Here is a 16116-nt window from a genome sequence, read left to right on the forward strand (position 1 = left end):
AAGAGGAATTTCTTGAGACTGCCATAATGTTTCACAGATTGGATTTCTGTGGCTTTTTCCTAACTTCCTTTTCTGGGAAACAAGGTACCACGTAAATGGGATGTTTTCACTCTGAGTTTATCGGACAGGAATCTAACCTGCATGGCAAATAGTTAATGTCTAATAGGAGCTTGTTCCAAGATGTTTTATGTCAGTTCTGCAATACTGGGGCAGGAGGCGCAACGTGACATTAATATTGCAAGAGTTTAGGCCCCTTCCTTGCACAAGATCAGATTAAGTTCACAGCATAGTTCACAGCTGTATGTTCAATGATTGCCGTTTAAAAGTGAATCTTTTGGTTCACCTCCAGCTCAGTTTGCTATAACAAACAAATCATATTTGCTTTTGCAATGGAAAATTGGATGAAAAGGAATGCAGAAATGCTTTCTGGGTACCATTTATTTGTTAAAAGTAAACTTGAAATCAGGGTTTTGATTACTCGAGTGCTGTTTACCATTTAATCTAACTTGATAGAGTAGGAATTTAAGAGTTCTCAACATCTTGCTTCAGATGCTTAACAACTTTTAGTACTTTGGTCCCAGCTGAACATTTTAACTCACGCAAAGGGGACATGAAAACAGTGACCTACCTCTGAAAACATCTTTCTAAATCAGAAAAATGTGCACTGTTTGACTGGAAAGACGATTTTGTAAGTATAAAAATGGGAATTGCAAATCAAAGCCCACAGGCTCCAGTTTCCTCCAAATGAATGAGCAATAGCATATGACAGGATGTACATCAGCTGGCCAGTGTCTGTAAAATTTGGGTACAGTGCTGTGCCCCAGTGCAACATGTAGTGTGTATATATTGGATGATAAATACAGACCACGGACTTACTAAACTTGTAAAATATTTTATTGGGAGGGAAAAAAGCTGCACATATTTTATTTTTTTTAATTGCTTTAGAAATAATAAACAAATTATTCTCCAGAGAGTACTGGTGAGGAAAATTGAACTTACTTCCACGTATAGTAAAACCTTATACACGTTTTCTAACACAACATTGCTTTGGATTCAAGTTACTTATTCAGCTTTTCCATCTCTTTCTGTTCTTTCTCTCACTTTTTGCCAGTTACTGAGAAAAGAGCATTGTTAATGCAGAGGTTTAAATGCAGATCTTGACCCTACTTGAAAAGACTGAGGAATGAACAGGAGGGTTAAACTAGATGATCTCATTAGGTCTCCAAACTGAATGATTATGTGATTATATGATGAATTAAAACATTTTCCTTGCTTGGAGGAGGAATAGACGTCTAAAACCCATCAAATTACAGGAATGCATATCCAACTCATATCTAACCTTCCCTGCTCCCACAGACACTAGCCATAATGCTTTGTTGTTTAAAAATGAGCATTCTCCTTCCTGCTCTTAGCCTAAGAAGTTGTCAATAACTAATAGCATAGAAAATAAGAACATAGAGGTCTATTAATACATAAATAAACAGTGCTTTCAGAAACTGATTAAGAAACAGATACTGACCTTCAGGAGTGAGGTCTATAGATATTATTCCCTTTTTTGTGCACATATTTCAAATGTCTAGCAAAACAATTCTCAAGACCAAAAAAAGCAAGAATTAGAATCATAGGCTCATCATCAAGATCAGAAAAGACCTCCAAGATCATCTAGTACAACTGTCCACCTACCACTAAACCATGTCCTTAGCAGCAGCAGCAGTAGTAACATCTAAATGTTTATTGAACACCTCCAGGAATAGTGATTGTGACTCCATCACCTCCCTGGACAGCCTGTTCCAGCCTCAGGTCATAGTATCATAGTATCATAGTCTCGTGTGGGTTGGAAGGGACCTTAGAGATCATCGAGTCCAACCCCCTGGGATTCGAGCCTCTGTGTAGCAGAGCGGCACTTCTACCACTTGCACCACAGGGGGGATTCGAACCCAGGGCCTCCGGTGTTGCAATGCGGCATTCCTACCGCCTGCGCCACCAGGGCACACTTACAGAGAATAAATTTTTCCTAATATCCAAACTGAACTTCCCCTGGTGCAACTTAAGGCCATTTTTTCTTGTCCTATCTCTATTCATGTGGGAGAAGAGGTTGGAACACTTAATCACTTACAGGCAGTTTAGCATATGCTTTGTCTTTAGGTCTAAGTATCTAAGCAGCTGGTGGTTCTGGTGTGGATTTGACATAGTTGACTTAGGAGATTCTAACCTACAGATACTACCTATCTCTATTGCTTTACAGATGTTAATATCACATTATCACTGAGTGGTTTCTTTATGGCATCCTTTTCTAAAATATCTTTCATTTTGTGGTAATATTATCTCCAAATTCTTTGAACCCTTTGGAAACTTAGTGTAATAAAAGCTGCTAAGACATTACCTATAAAAAATCTATTTGTTACAACAGTTACTGAGAGAAACAAGTAAACAAACAGTAACTTTAGTTGTATAGCAATGACTTTAGTTAGACTTTATCAGTGAACAGTACTTATAGCTGCAATGACAGGTAAAATAATTGTGTAAAAAAGTAGGTGTTATAACTAATACATGCATAAGAATATGCTTTACAACTTAAAATTATTCTAGTTATTTACTTCTAGAGCCATACAAAAAATGTGTTGCTACTGCTAGTTAACATGGAAGAGAGATATGTTGTCACCATCATAGCTGAATATACTTCGAATTTTAATATTACACATAAATCATAGAAGTTAGTTATATTTCTGTCACATTAAAGATGAGATACTGCATCAAGCAATGCATTCAAAATGTTAATATTTGTTTGCATTATAATGCAAAGACTTTCAGACTTCAGGGCACCTAGTCAATCCACCTTTTCATACAAGAAAGGCAACAGGCATTTTGCTTTGCTGTCTCTTGGTTCATATTTGTTTCTTCATGATCTCTACCATCTTCTTAGTTCAAAAACAATAAAAAATCACATATTTTGGAGATAAGTTATAAATAGTCTGTTGTCCTCAAATAGCAGAAAATTATTCATTTTCACCAATTCCACAGAAAGACAGAAAATTCATACTTCTTTCTGATCAATTGAGGTGGCACAAATTCAAAGTGGCTCCACTGAAACCAATGAAGTTGCTGTGTATTTTCACCACAGTAATTTTTCAGGGAAGATCTTTGCAGAAACAAAACAAAAAAACAAACAAACAAAAAAAAAACCAAAAAAAACACAGATAGTTCAGTTCAGTGTCTGTGCAGCAAGACTGTTGAAAAAAAAGTGAATGCAAATATATGTATGTGTAAGAATGAGAGAGAGAAATGTATTTATTATTAGACAATTGTGGAACATTCCTATTATTGCTGGAATAACAATATCCACAGCAGGGAATTCTGTCTGAATAAATAGTCAGTCTGGTGTTGAATATAAGCCAGTTAGCAGATTGACTACAAAGATGCCATCAATTTGAATCAAGAGGATGCTTTTACAAGTTGCAAATGCCTTCTGACTTTTTTTCTGACTCATTAAAGCTTTTATGACTCCTGCCAGATGTTTAAGGCCTCAGGGTAAGCCAAATGCACAGCGAAAAATGACAAAAGAAAAATGGGTAGATAAAGAAAAAATGAGAACTGTGCTGCGTTTATGGTTCCAATGTAACATGTCTGCTCTAGAATTGGCCTTTTGTGTGGGTTTTCACTGACATAGTTTCTTGTAGTTCTTTTATTCTTTTTGGGGCCCTATATGTTTTTATACTCAAAAACAAACAAAAAGCCGACAGCCCTTCTGTTTAGTCACAATGCTACATACTTTTGAGCTGGCATTTTTTGCTGCAAATTACAGGTCTTGTTACTCACTATTTGGGACTGTTTTGAACTCTGCTGAAATTTAAGCATAATAAACATAGACTGGAAACTTGGTAATTTTTTTTTATTTTTATTTTTTAATCTCTCAAAGAATATTCCTTAAGCATTATCCCTTAAGAAATCAATGTAAACAACCTTTATGACTGAATTTCACTGAAAGTTCTTTGAAAAGAAATATTATTGCTATGTTTATTATGCATTTCTACAGCAGCACTCCAGTAGCAATAATGTACAAAAAACACCAGTCAACTTTTCACAGTACATTTCATTCCACCTCCTCAATAAAGCATGGAAATCTCCTAAGCTTGAAATGCAAAATCAGTTGGCAGTTCTGGGCCCTTGTGAGATACAGTGGTTTCCTGATTTTTGTAGACATTCAGTATTTGCAAACCAATCTTAGTAAAGCTCCTATTATAACAGAGCGTGCCCCTGGCTCTCAGAACTGTGGGTGGTAATACAGCTTGTAGCCTGGAATAACACAGGGAAGGTACTCAGTGCCAAGGAGATAGACTCATGCTAAGCTGTGGCAATGAATTTCCCTTCCTACAGTTTAAAAGCAGAGAGCCAAAATATTCTGGCTCCACACTCAAGTAAAATTCAAAATTTCCTCTTAAATGATCCATTGAGAGACAGGAAAAATCTTACCAGCACAAGCCAGAAGGAATTGACTGAATTAAAGCATAAAGAAAAAGAGGCATAGTGGATATTAGAACTTACATGTTAGGGACAGTTTTGAATTTATTTCAGTAGCTTGATTAGTCAGTTGATTAATGGAAATCTCAACTAAATTCAGTTACAATTGTAATAAAATCTTGTAGTCAAAGAAAGGGGTTTAATATCCCATGTCTGTTGCAGTTGACTAAAACCTATCTTTAGAGCTACCCTTTCTAGTGATGAGGTACATGATTAGGTATTAGTAGAAAATGTGTCCCTTGAGACCATAGTTCTGTTAAGTTCTATGTTAACATTAAGAACGTAGTTCTGTTCCAATGAGTGTTTAAGTCCAACAAGGCATACTATACTAAATAATTAACATATAAATATTAATAAATGCGATAAAATGCAATAAAATGTAATAATTGTCCTCATTTTTGTAGTAGCCCTTCCATTTACGCCAAACTGTTCTGAAGTCCAATATGGGAGACATTGAACAAACATGTCAAATATCAAACACCCTTCAGTCTGATCTTCGAATTGGAATCTTTGTGTTAGTTTTTTGTTTTCTGCTTTCCGTATCCAACTCTGATCTTGCTCACTGAGGTATGAGTAATTCAACTCAGGAAAGAAGATATTATTCAACTATTTAATACCATGGACAACATAGAAAACAGTGGACTCTTTTAATGACCCCAGCCCATCAGTACAGAAACTAACTTTAAATGATCTTATAATTTCCCTTACAAGCACAGTATTCTCAGTAAAAGGACAAAAAGTGTTAGAACAGAATACGGGATAATTAGTCTTTCAACTATTGGAAAATCTTGGCATAATAATATGAGTTGGGAATGGAACTATTAAAAGCAAAACTTTTGATTGTTGAGGGAAAAAAAAAAAAAAAAAAAAATAAGGTTGTATGGTAAAAATAGTTACATAGACAGACTGGGAGAGACATAATTATAGTCCTGCTATTGTCTGTGTGTGAATACTTTATGGCATTAATTACTGAGCATATGTAAATGTATTTTTACAACTACTTTAATTGAGTTCATTAAAAACAAACCCACTGTACAGCATTTATGTGCTATTTTTGGCCCAAGTCTTATCTAAAGCGGTTTTAAAAGGATGATTTTTTTTTTATTATATTTTTTTAAATTTTGGGTTAAATAGTTGGGTAGCCAGGAGTCTTGCAAAGTTTTTTTGTTTTTTTTTTTTACTTTGAAGACGCATTAATAAGTACTCCTTTGCCTTTAGTTGCAACTTTCTCATTAGCTACTCCAAGTGAAGCTTAAAATATGAATTTCTTTCTTTCTTTTTTTTTTTTTTTTTACTTTGGCCTGTCTCTACATTTCCTGACATTAGCAAGATTGCAAGCTGTAATGCTAAACAAAGCAGCATTTTCAGGTCTAAAAGTGCAAGGCTACAATGGCTTAGTGCCCCTTCTGCACCTATCAATTCCTGGGTAGTTTCCAGAGGAAACAGGAACTCCAGCTGTAATACAAGCATTACTGAGGTTCTGTTCATGTTGAAGCAGCCTCCTTAGTCTCTACCTACTACAATCACCTGCGACAGTGGCAGTGGATTTGTTCTGCAGTATGATCACAACATCCAGGTATAACAGAATCATAGAACAGCTTAGGATGGAAGGGACCTTAAAGATAACCTAGTTACAATCCCCTGCAGTGTGCAGGGTTTCCTTCAGTATGCACTGTTCAGTCCTCATGAGACAACAGAGATGGTTTCATTCTTCAGCTTCTGAATGCTTTTCCTAGGTTAAACTTACAGATACTTAGTGTCAGGAGATATAAAATACACTGATGTATTTTGCCTCACATAAAGGCACTATGGGGAACTGTGCAAATAAATAACAGCAGTGAGGAAGAAATGCTTCTTACAGAGATAGAACAGATTTGTGTGTCCTGCTTAGAACTGCTTCAGGTTTATTTTGACTCTGGGGTTTTCCAGAGTCGGACAAAATAGAAACTGTGTTAGAAGGATGCCAAGATTAGCTCTATTGCTTTAGTCGTTCTTGTTAATGAGCGTCATTTTTTATTTTTTTTTTTCTATTTTTGCTCAGAGGAGGTTTTGGAACCATTCAAATTCTGCTCCCCTAGCCCCCATGACCCGCCATTCCTGGCTCCTTTGCCCCTGCACTGTGAGCTTTTCTCTACTTTGTGATAAACTGAATTGCCCCCTGTGAGTCAAATACACTTTTGGGATGGGAATGAATGGGGTATCCCCAGATTCACTGTGACTAAATTCAACTTCTGAACACAGCTATGGAATTTCTAAGTCTGGGGGAATCTACATAACACGATGCTATTTACACGCATAGCTAACACTCATGCAAGCATCTTATCAAGGACTACAGTCTTACCAAATTTTCAGGATGCATGCTTAAACAGTTGTTAAAGAAGGAATTTCTGTGAGGCAGACTCTTCTTCAGGAGTACAAGGAATCTATTTATTTATTCATTCATTTATTTTTAGCAGAATTTAATGGGAAGAAAACCTTTCAGATTTGAGCAGATGTCAAAGCTGCCTAACAACTGCAATGCATGATTCCAACACTATATATGCAACCTGTGTGGTATAAACAGGTTTTGGTTGCATGAAATGTTGGGAAAAGATTATATGAGAGATAATTCCAGGAACAAAACTACATAATATTTCTTCTAAAGGCTTATGGTACTGTCTTGTTTCATTGTACTATTGGGTGATGTTTTCCTAGGAACCTGCAATTATACACATAGCTTTATTTTTTTTTTATTTTTATTTTATTTTTTTTTTATTTTTTTTTTTAATCGTAAAAATATGTCTGAATGCTGAAGGAGCAGAGAATTCTGAATACCCTCAGAAATTCATACTTAGCTCAATAAATGCAATTTATCTTAAAAACATCATGTTATTTTGGTTACTGTTCATTTCTCTCACAGGAACAATGTTGCAGATTGGAGTCTTTTTATTCTTCAGTGTGAATTTTTTACCTCAGATACTACAGCTGAACATCTTAGAAGGAAGAAGCTACTAATCATTATTTCACATGTGAGAAACTGAGGCAGAAAGGAATTAATACACTTGTCTAACATAATGGAAGAATTAAGGGAAATATGCCCATTCATGAAAGTATAGTTCAAAAATGGTGAGATAAATTAAAATCGTTCCAAAAGCAAATCCTTTCAGTTTCTAGTTTCTAGAAGACCTCACATTTGCTTCTTTTCCTTCTGCTCCTCTTGAAAACCAAGCAGGAGTTGGCAGATATCAGGGATTTACCATGGAGTAAATGTGGTAAATAGCTCTGTATCAAAAGTAGCCTGCCAAAGACTTCTTTTATTCCTCTAGAATAGCCACATCAAACAACGAACATCTCTGATTTCTATTTCCTATTTCACTTGAGCTAGTTGATATAAAAGATTTTGGTTTATGAAAAGTTTTTCATTAAAATAGCATTTGAAGCCAGAAGTTTAAATGTTATTTAAACTCCTATTTCAACATTGTGTTACACTGGAACAAAGACCCTAATATCTAGCATACTAAGCACTTTTGTGTTAGCAGTGTCTTGTGAAAAATGAGCTAGTCCTGAAGAAGTATTCCTGGTTTCGGCAATAAGCATGTGTACTTCATCTCATTTGAAGGTTACTTTAGTTTCAAAAATTGAATTTTTCAATTTATCGTAAGATAATCCGGAACAAATCTCTAAATACTATGACAAGGTAATTTTTTAACCAAACAAAATGTTATTTTACTGTTCATCCATTTATATGTATGAGGCTTCTGTAATATCTTTTAAAGCTGTTCTGAGAACAAACAGCTTCTAGGCAAATCCAGTTTTGACTTCTAATTTCCTAATAGTGTACAGTTGAAAGTGGTGTCTATGTCAGATTAATTCTCTGCTTGGTTATACTAACATAAAACATACTGATGAAAGATTCTGTAATTGCCATTGGTAACAATGTTGGAGTTTCTGTTCTTGGAAAGTTTTGATTGTTGAAAAATTCTTTCTTGATCAAATAAATAATAAATAAATAAATCTAATAAAGATGCTTTAAATTTCTAAATACTTTTTTGTTGTTCACTTATAGTAGATGCTTGTATCAGCTTCACAGCAGTAAGTATCAGAGAACAAGGGGAGTTTCCTTTGGTCCTACGACTTCAGGAATGCTGAAGGCCTTGTTGCAATGATTGCCCAGCTTTGCTTTGGGGATTTTGAATCATGAATATGATTTGACCTTTGCAGTCTGGATGTAGCCTGCTGAAATACAAATGTTATTACAGAAGTTTTCCCAGTGGGATTCCTGATCTCTTTAAGAAATAAATTTTGGTGTCTGGTCTGTATTCAGAGGGTCCATCTGAAGGGCAAATTCATGCAGAATCTGTGATCAGAACTGTTGTTCCCAGGTACAGGTGCCCATAATCAGCTATGTTATACGCAAATTAAATACCATTTACCAAGAAATTGATAGCTTGATGTCTTCTTCATTTACTGAAGCAATATTATTGCAGATAGTATGTTTAACGATTTTCCCAGTAGTTTTAGTTGTCTCAACTGTTATTTCCTGTGATGCAGTGTTATTGTAACATGCATGCTCAGCTAACAAGGATGACGTGAAGCTTTTTTTTTTTTTTTTTTTCTGTTCTCGATGGATGTGCTACTGAAAAATAACCGGAACACGTACTTCAACAGGTGTGTTAGTCTTGGCTATTCATCCAAGCTTGATTTCCTGATGCTTTTTGCTGTTCCCACAGTTCGTCTCATCTCCCATCCTGGATGCACAGCATAAGAAAGGGCAATCTTTTCAAGGACATGTATGCCTGTACTGACCTTTTGAAGGCTTAGAAAATGAAAAAGAACATATGAAATTGAACAAGATGGATTTATAGTGTTTCTGGCAGCACAGGTTAAACAAATACTGAATAAACTCAAAACAGAGCTGTCCAAACTGCACAGTTTAACACTTCAACCCCTTAGAGTGACTCATGGGATACCATTATAGGGATATTTACTTATTCTGATTTGAACTATGAATCATGCCAAGCAATGCTGAAGACTGAAAGGCCAGCTAAGTGTGCTTGTAATGAACCTCTCATTGCAAGTCCAGGTCAGGTTCCATATTTTGACATTGATGTTCAGCCTGTCAGATGTAACCATTTCACATCATTAATTGACAACATTGCCTTCAGCAAAAGAGAAGTACAGGAAAAACCGTTGGTACTTCTTATAGTCTTTGCTTTTGCTGAAAGTTGGAAAAGATAATTCTACTTAGGCAGGAAAAGGGGGTCATATTGTGTGGTGTGCTCAGAAGAGTTTAAAATTAGGATTTGGAAGTGTAATATTTGTTTGTTTGCTTTCTTCTAGCAAAGTAGCATTTAGTGAGTTTTCAACCCCAAATCTATTTTCAAAATAAAAAATACCTCATAGCAACATGTTTTCTAAATATTTCACAAGATTTCTAATGCTAAAATAAATTTGGATGCCAGCCTTTTTTTCTGGTTTGGGTACAACTTCAAATTTCAATTATGAATTTGTAGTAGAAACTCCAGTGACTAACTGGGTATCTTTACACTGTATGCAAGTTGCTAATCTGGAATTATTTAGAAGTTCTGTTGGACCTTTTAGTCCTAAAAATTGTCTATAAGCAGTAAGCAATATTCAGAGTTGAGTTTAATAATACCAGAGAGTAAAACTTTAAGGGCTAAGGAACCCCTCCACTTGTGAAATCTGTAGGGTAATTTTAAGCAGCAGAATGTAACTTTCCAAATGGAAGAATGTCATTTTTTATTGAACATTATATGTAGGTATTTATAGAGCTCAATAGGGGATTTTATTATTGCCCCAGAAAGATTAATCAAATGAAATCCCCCAGTGTAACAAAAATCTGGATTCTCATGTATTCCTGCACATGTGAGTTCTTTCAAAAAGGGAAGAAAACAAATAACCTTTGGTTAAATAAACTAGCATGCACAACATACCAATGCAAACAGACCACTTACTATTGATGAAGAGCTTGTGAGCATGAAATTCTTGCTTTTATTATTCCAGACCCCAGAAGGACAAAACTGCTTAGATGTTATTGTGTTCATGCTATCAGCCTATTCACATGTGCTGACCCTTTTGCATAATGACAAATTTGTTTCAAGGTCAAAAACAGAACTTCATATAGAAGAGACACATCAGTGTCTGGGCTTTCCTTTGTTCCGTTTTGTCTTCTTGACAATATGTAATTTTATCTCCCATTGTGGAAATCAACACTGGGATTTGATATTTTAATTTCAGCATTTCAGATACACTAAAATATGCATATTTTGTAGGTTTGCATTTCTCAGTCTTGGCTTTAAACTGAGTTCAATAGACTGCTGCGATTGGTGGTATGCGAGTAAGTATCAAACCAACCAGAGCATCTGAGAAATGCTACTGCTGATAGGGACATCCAAAACACAATTCTACTCCACCTGTCCCTCCAGAGTGGAGCAGAATAATAATTTAGAGATAGTGGATCCATCTGCAGTGTTAGGGAGTCAAGCAAAGGGACTAGATAGATTCTTCCGGATGTTCCTGCAATCCTCTTAAACTTCACTTAAAATAGAGAAGAGAATCACATATATTCTTCCATTTTGGAAAGCTCTGGAACTGTCCTGGAAATCTGTCAAGGAGCAGTGGCATTGTAGTATTTTCAGAAACTGAAATGTTTTATACGGTTTACAGTTTTTCAGGTATTTGAACCAATACAGTTTGGATTTAAATAGTGTCAAATTTGTACCTGACAACTGGAGCACCGTAATTTACCTTATGGATATACACTGAAATTATTTTAATAAACAGGTTCAAATGGTTTAATATGTTATTGTTCATTGATTTTCCATCCATTATTGTTTTTGCTTTGCTATTGTAATATATTCCAGAAAGGAATGGTTTCTTATTTTCACTGGTTCTAATTTATTATTAATAAGTTTGAACAAAATAATGCCAAAGTCAAATACTTTTTCTAAGGGCTGTTCTCCCTCTATGTGAGTAGGTTACAGGAAAGATTGAACTTTTATATTGTTATCCTTAGCTTTCAAAGGTTAAAAATATTCATTTATTGAGAGACATTTAGATAAGAATGTTAAAAAGAAAATAAACCTCCATCAAATAAAGTACATAGCAAAGTATAATTAGTAGATCAATTGACTGAGCGTATATCTCACTAATAATCAATGTTTTCATGGTTACATCTGAGCTTATTGTTGATAGTCTTCTAGCCCTGCATTCATTTTAAAAGCTTTTGATTACCCTTTAAAACTAAATCCAATGAAAAATTGCACAGTTAGGTATAATCCTTTGGACAGAGCCTACCTGACGAGTCAGTTCAATAATGGATTATTGGATAAGTCTATAATTAAATGCTGGCCTTCAAGAAATTGTCTTTCTTGTTTTTATGCTTCAAGCTCTCTGAAACATAACCCAGCAATGAGCAACACATAAATCTCATAATATACCTGTAATCCAGACAGAGTAACCTTATCTGCTGCTGTATTAAAGACAGAATGTTTTCTGCTTAAAGGGCTTAAAATAAAGGTGTACAATAAGTTTTAAATGACAAAAAGGTTCTTTCTCCCATCTGATCACAGTTGGACTTCAAGAATTATGAAGACTTCTTATCAAAATTCTTCATTCAAACATTTTTGCTGATTTAACAGTATCCACCTATTATGGTATTATTGGCTGCACTGTAACTTATGAATTCACTGTTGTCTGCATTATATTGGAATGCTCAGTGCATCAGCAATAGATATTAATGTCAACAAAGCATCAAGCAGTGGCCAGGCCAATTTTATAATTAGAGCTCTGGCACTGGACCCAGATTCTGGATAATATTCCTTGTACTGTTAAAAACTTTCTATAAGATCTTGAACATACCATCTAAGGTGGGGTCCATCTCATCAGAACTTAGGAGATGAAAAGAGTTAATTAGACTCTACATAGCAGTAGGAAGACAGTGGTATCCCCATCAGACAATCCATGCATCCTAATTTATATTTACAGAATCACAGAATGACCCGGGTTGGAAGGGACCTCAAGGATCATGAAGCACCAACCCCCCTGCCTGGCAGGGCCACCAAAATTCAATGTTTACTAGATCAGGTTGCCCAGGGCCCCATCCAACCTGGCCTTGAAAATATTCCTAATTCAGTCTCTCAAATAACAGACCTCTTTGAGAATTGGCTCTTTTCCTAAATATTTTATCCTAGCAAAATTTAAATGCACTTCCATTAAAAATAACTTTGCCATTTCATGTGTTATTAGCAGACATTCACAAAATGAATTTACCATGTTGTTTTGTTTGTTTGCTTGTTTGTGGTTTGTTGTTCATTTGTTTGCTTTTGTTTTAGATTTTTTCTTTTGTTTTCTATCACAAACTATCAGAACTTCAGCCTAAATCCACACTTTATGAAAAACAAGCACATTTTCACTCAAATAAAAATTATTAAATTCACATTAAATGCGTGAAATCACAGAAATATTTGACGTTAACTGTTATGTACTTTGTCTTTTTTATCTGTAATTTCAGATATACTTAATGATATCAATTTTAACAATAAAGAATTTTAAATGAAGTTAACCACATTCACTATCATTATCCTTCGTTATTGACACATTCTTGCAAAATACCATGATTTTAATTGAAAAATATTGTCATACACTATCAACCACTTTATTTAGTTGCTCTCAAATTCACCCTTTATTTGTTATCATGTGGTTTGGAGACTGGGGCTTTGGAGAATGGTATTCACCTTGAAATGAACACCAGTAACTTTTCTGTGGTCTTCAGGAAAGTTATTTATCCTGTGTTTCTGATTCTTGTGTTTAAAATATAATTTATGTTAATCACTAGTTGCTCAAGTATACTAATTAGAAGATCAGAATGAAAAGTTGTCCCAGATTTCAAATCTAAAAGATCTGATGACACTATTCACAGATACTCATACAGATAAAGAAACAATTAAAATCAGTATTTCACCTTCAGTCACTGGTCCACTTCAATCACTGATGACTGAAAATTGCTCCCATATGTAGGCTGAGCAGTCAAATTTTTTGGTGGTCTTAGCCCTTCTTAATGGAGAGATGTCTGCATTATTAAATTCCCTTTAACAATTAACAGCAATTGGCACCAGTAGTGCCATTGGAAAATAACCTGGGTTGTAACATGGTAGTTGGAGGTGATGAAAACAGTTCTATAGTTAGTATTAATAAGTGTCATCCATATATAGTTTGCTTGGGAAAATGACATTCAACTGCTGTCTTTCATTGATGCACTGGTACTCAGAGAACACAAAGAACTTCAAAGAATGTCAAGGAAATAAATCATGCCTGTATATAAATATTTATAGCAACAAATATATCCTCCTGGACCACTGAAGGATGGCCTTTTTATCAAGATTATGCTGATAATTACTGCACTGGATGGCAATTTTCTGAGAAATGTTTAGGCAGGATTACATAAATTCATTTTAATAAACACATTACAATATAAAATTAGAACAAAAACTGTTTCATTAAGACTCAATAACTGTGGAACTGTCTTTAGATACCTAACATTTCTACACTTTGCAATATTAAAAAAAAAACTAATGTTTATTCTGGTGGTTGACGACCCTGCACATAGCAGTGGGCTTGAAACTAGTTGGTTACTGTGGTTAACTTTCAACCCAGGCCATTCTATGATTTTATGATATGATGGTGCATTTTTGTACATGCTTTTGTTGTTGAAAATACAAACTGCAGTGTAATTAAATTTTATTGCTTACTATGTTAAAAATGCATGTCATTAATTATATGTATTTTTAAATTATATATTATATAAATTACATAATCTTTATTATATAATCTTAAATTATATAAAGATTATAAAGATATAAATGAGTAAACTCGTGATCAGGGCAATCACCCATTTCACATTACTATCATACCATCTTTGTCTATGGACAAATCATTACAAATCTTTGTTCATGGATAGTTTACTCATACCCCAAGAAAAATATGTGAGAACCTGAGAATAAAGAAGTTATACAGTGTGAACGTCACTATTCATTGTTTTGAGTATGCTTTTACCTGTGACTTTGAAACCACATGCTCTTAGCAAAGAAACTGCTTGGAGACCTCGAGCAGTGGTGATGAAGCTACACAAGAGCACTCAAGTGTATCTGTTCTTTTTAAGAAAATGAGAAGAGAGTTGTAGGTTGCTTTTTGGATTGATTATACACATCAGTACTTGTCTTACTCTTGAAAATTTCACTGTACCCTGAAAAAACAAACAGAGACATAATTGCAGAAACAGTACATCTAGTATTCTATTTGTTATATGGCCTGTGTGCTTCTACAAGTATTTATTTTTAAGTATATGCTTTGCTTACCAAATATTAAATAATTTGAATTTACCTGCCCTATATGACACTGCTCTTTCTGTGCATTTGATAACAAGAGAGTCTAAATTTAAATTCTCTTTACATTCCAAATTTATTATTCATGAGCGTGAATTGTGTTTTAGTTGACTGGAAAGTACAAAAAGACTAGTGCTTTGATGATAGACTGTGGTTTTAGTTGAACACTATGCACTGAATGTAAGGAGAAAACCAGTCTTAACTTGCATGTGATACAGCATTCTGTTCAATGTATAATAAACTGCTTTGAGCTTAAAAAGAGTGGCTATAAATTTAATCAGATCTGATTCTCTCTCCAGTTTCATGAAATGAAGAATGAGTTTAATAGCACAAAAATAGAAAAGGAGGGCATTTTAAAAAGTAGATAAGGGGAAAAAAAATGGAAAATGAAAATCCAACAATCATCATGGAAGTTGCTCATAGAACATATGGGATTCTTACATATCTGAAAATAAATATGTATGAATGTATTGAAAAGATGCACAAAGGCATAAAATAGCAAAACTGCATGGGCAAGAATGAGAGGTTAAATGGCCTGGTTTAAATACTAGAAAGGCAGAACAAATGGTGCTAACATAAAGGAATGTAAGATTTGAAAGGCAAGATATAAGAGAAGATTAAGAAAAAATCTGAGAGCATAAAGACCACGAAATCCTCTTTTAAATTATCCTGACAGATCAGAAGTATTTCAGAGTGAGCCAGTAGGTCTGCTGAGCCTCTACATTACAGAGGAATCAGTCAAAAAGCACAAGATTTCAGGGAAGATGAATGGTTTCTTTGCATCTGTCTTCACCACAGTGGGTGCTGGAAAGATGTCTACATCACAGCTACTCTTCACAGCTAATTTGATACAGAGTGAAAGCAAAGCAAAAATTTAACTTCTTAGGCTTCAATTATAGACTGCAGCATAAAATATAGTACAACAGTCATCTGGTCACTGTCACAGAGTGCCTTTTTCAAGACTCCAATTTAGATAACAGCATCTTAATCTTTCTCTTTAGGTGGGAAAACCATTGGAAAAAAGCAAATGATGTATTATTATAGTGTGTTCAAACACACTTAAAATGGGAGAGATTCTTCAATGCTGTTGCTGAATTACTGGTTTCCTGAGTGCCTCCTTCCAAAGTAGCTCTGCATAGATAAAGGTATGAATGTGAAAATCTAGTTTAGGATAATAAGTTTTTAAATAGATTTTCTCTCAGTGTTGACTGCAATC

This window comes from Coturnix japonica, chromosome 1 (assembly GCF_001577835.2).
Source record: "Coturnix japonica isolate 7356 chromosome 1, Coturnix japonica 2.1, whole genome shotgun sequence".
NCBI classification, from domain to species: domain Eukaryota; kingdom Metazoa; phylum Chordata; class Aves; order Galliformes; family Phasianidae; genus Coturnix; species Coturnix japonica.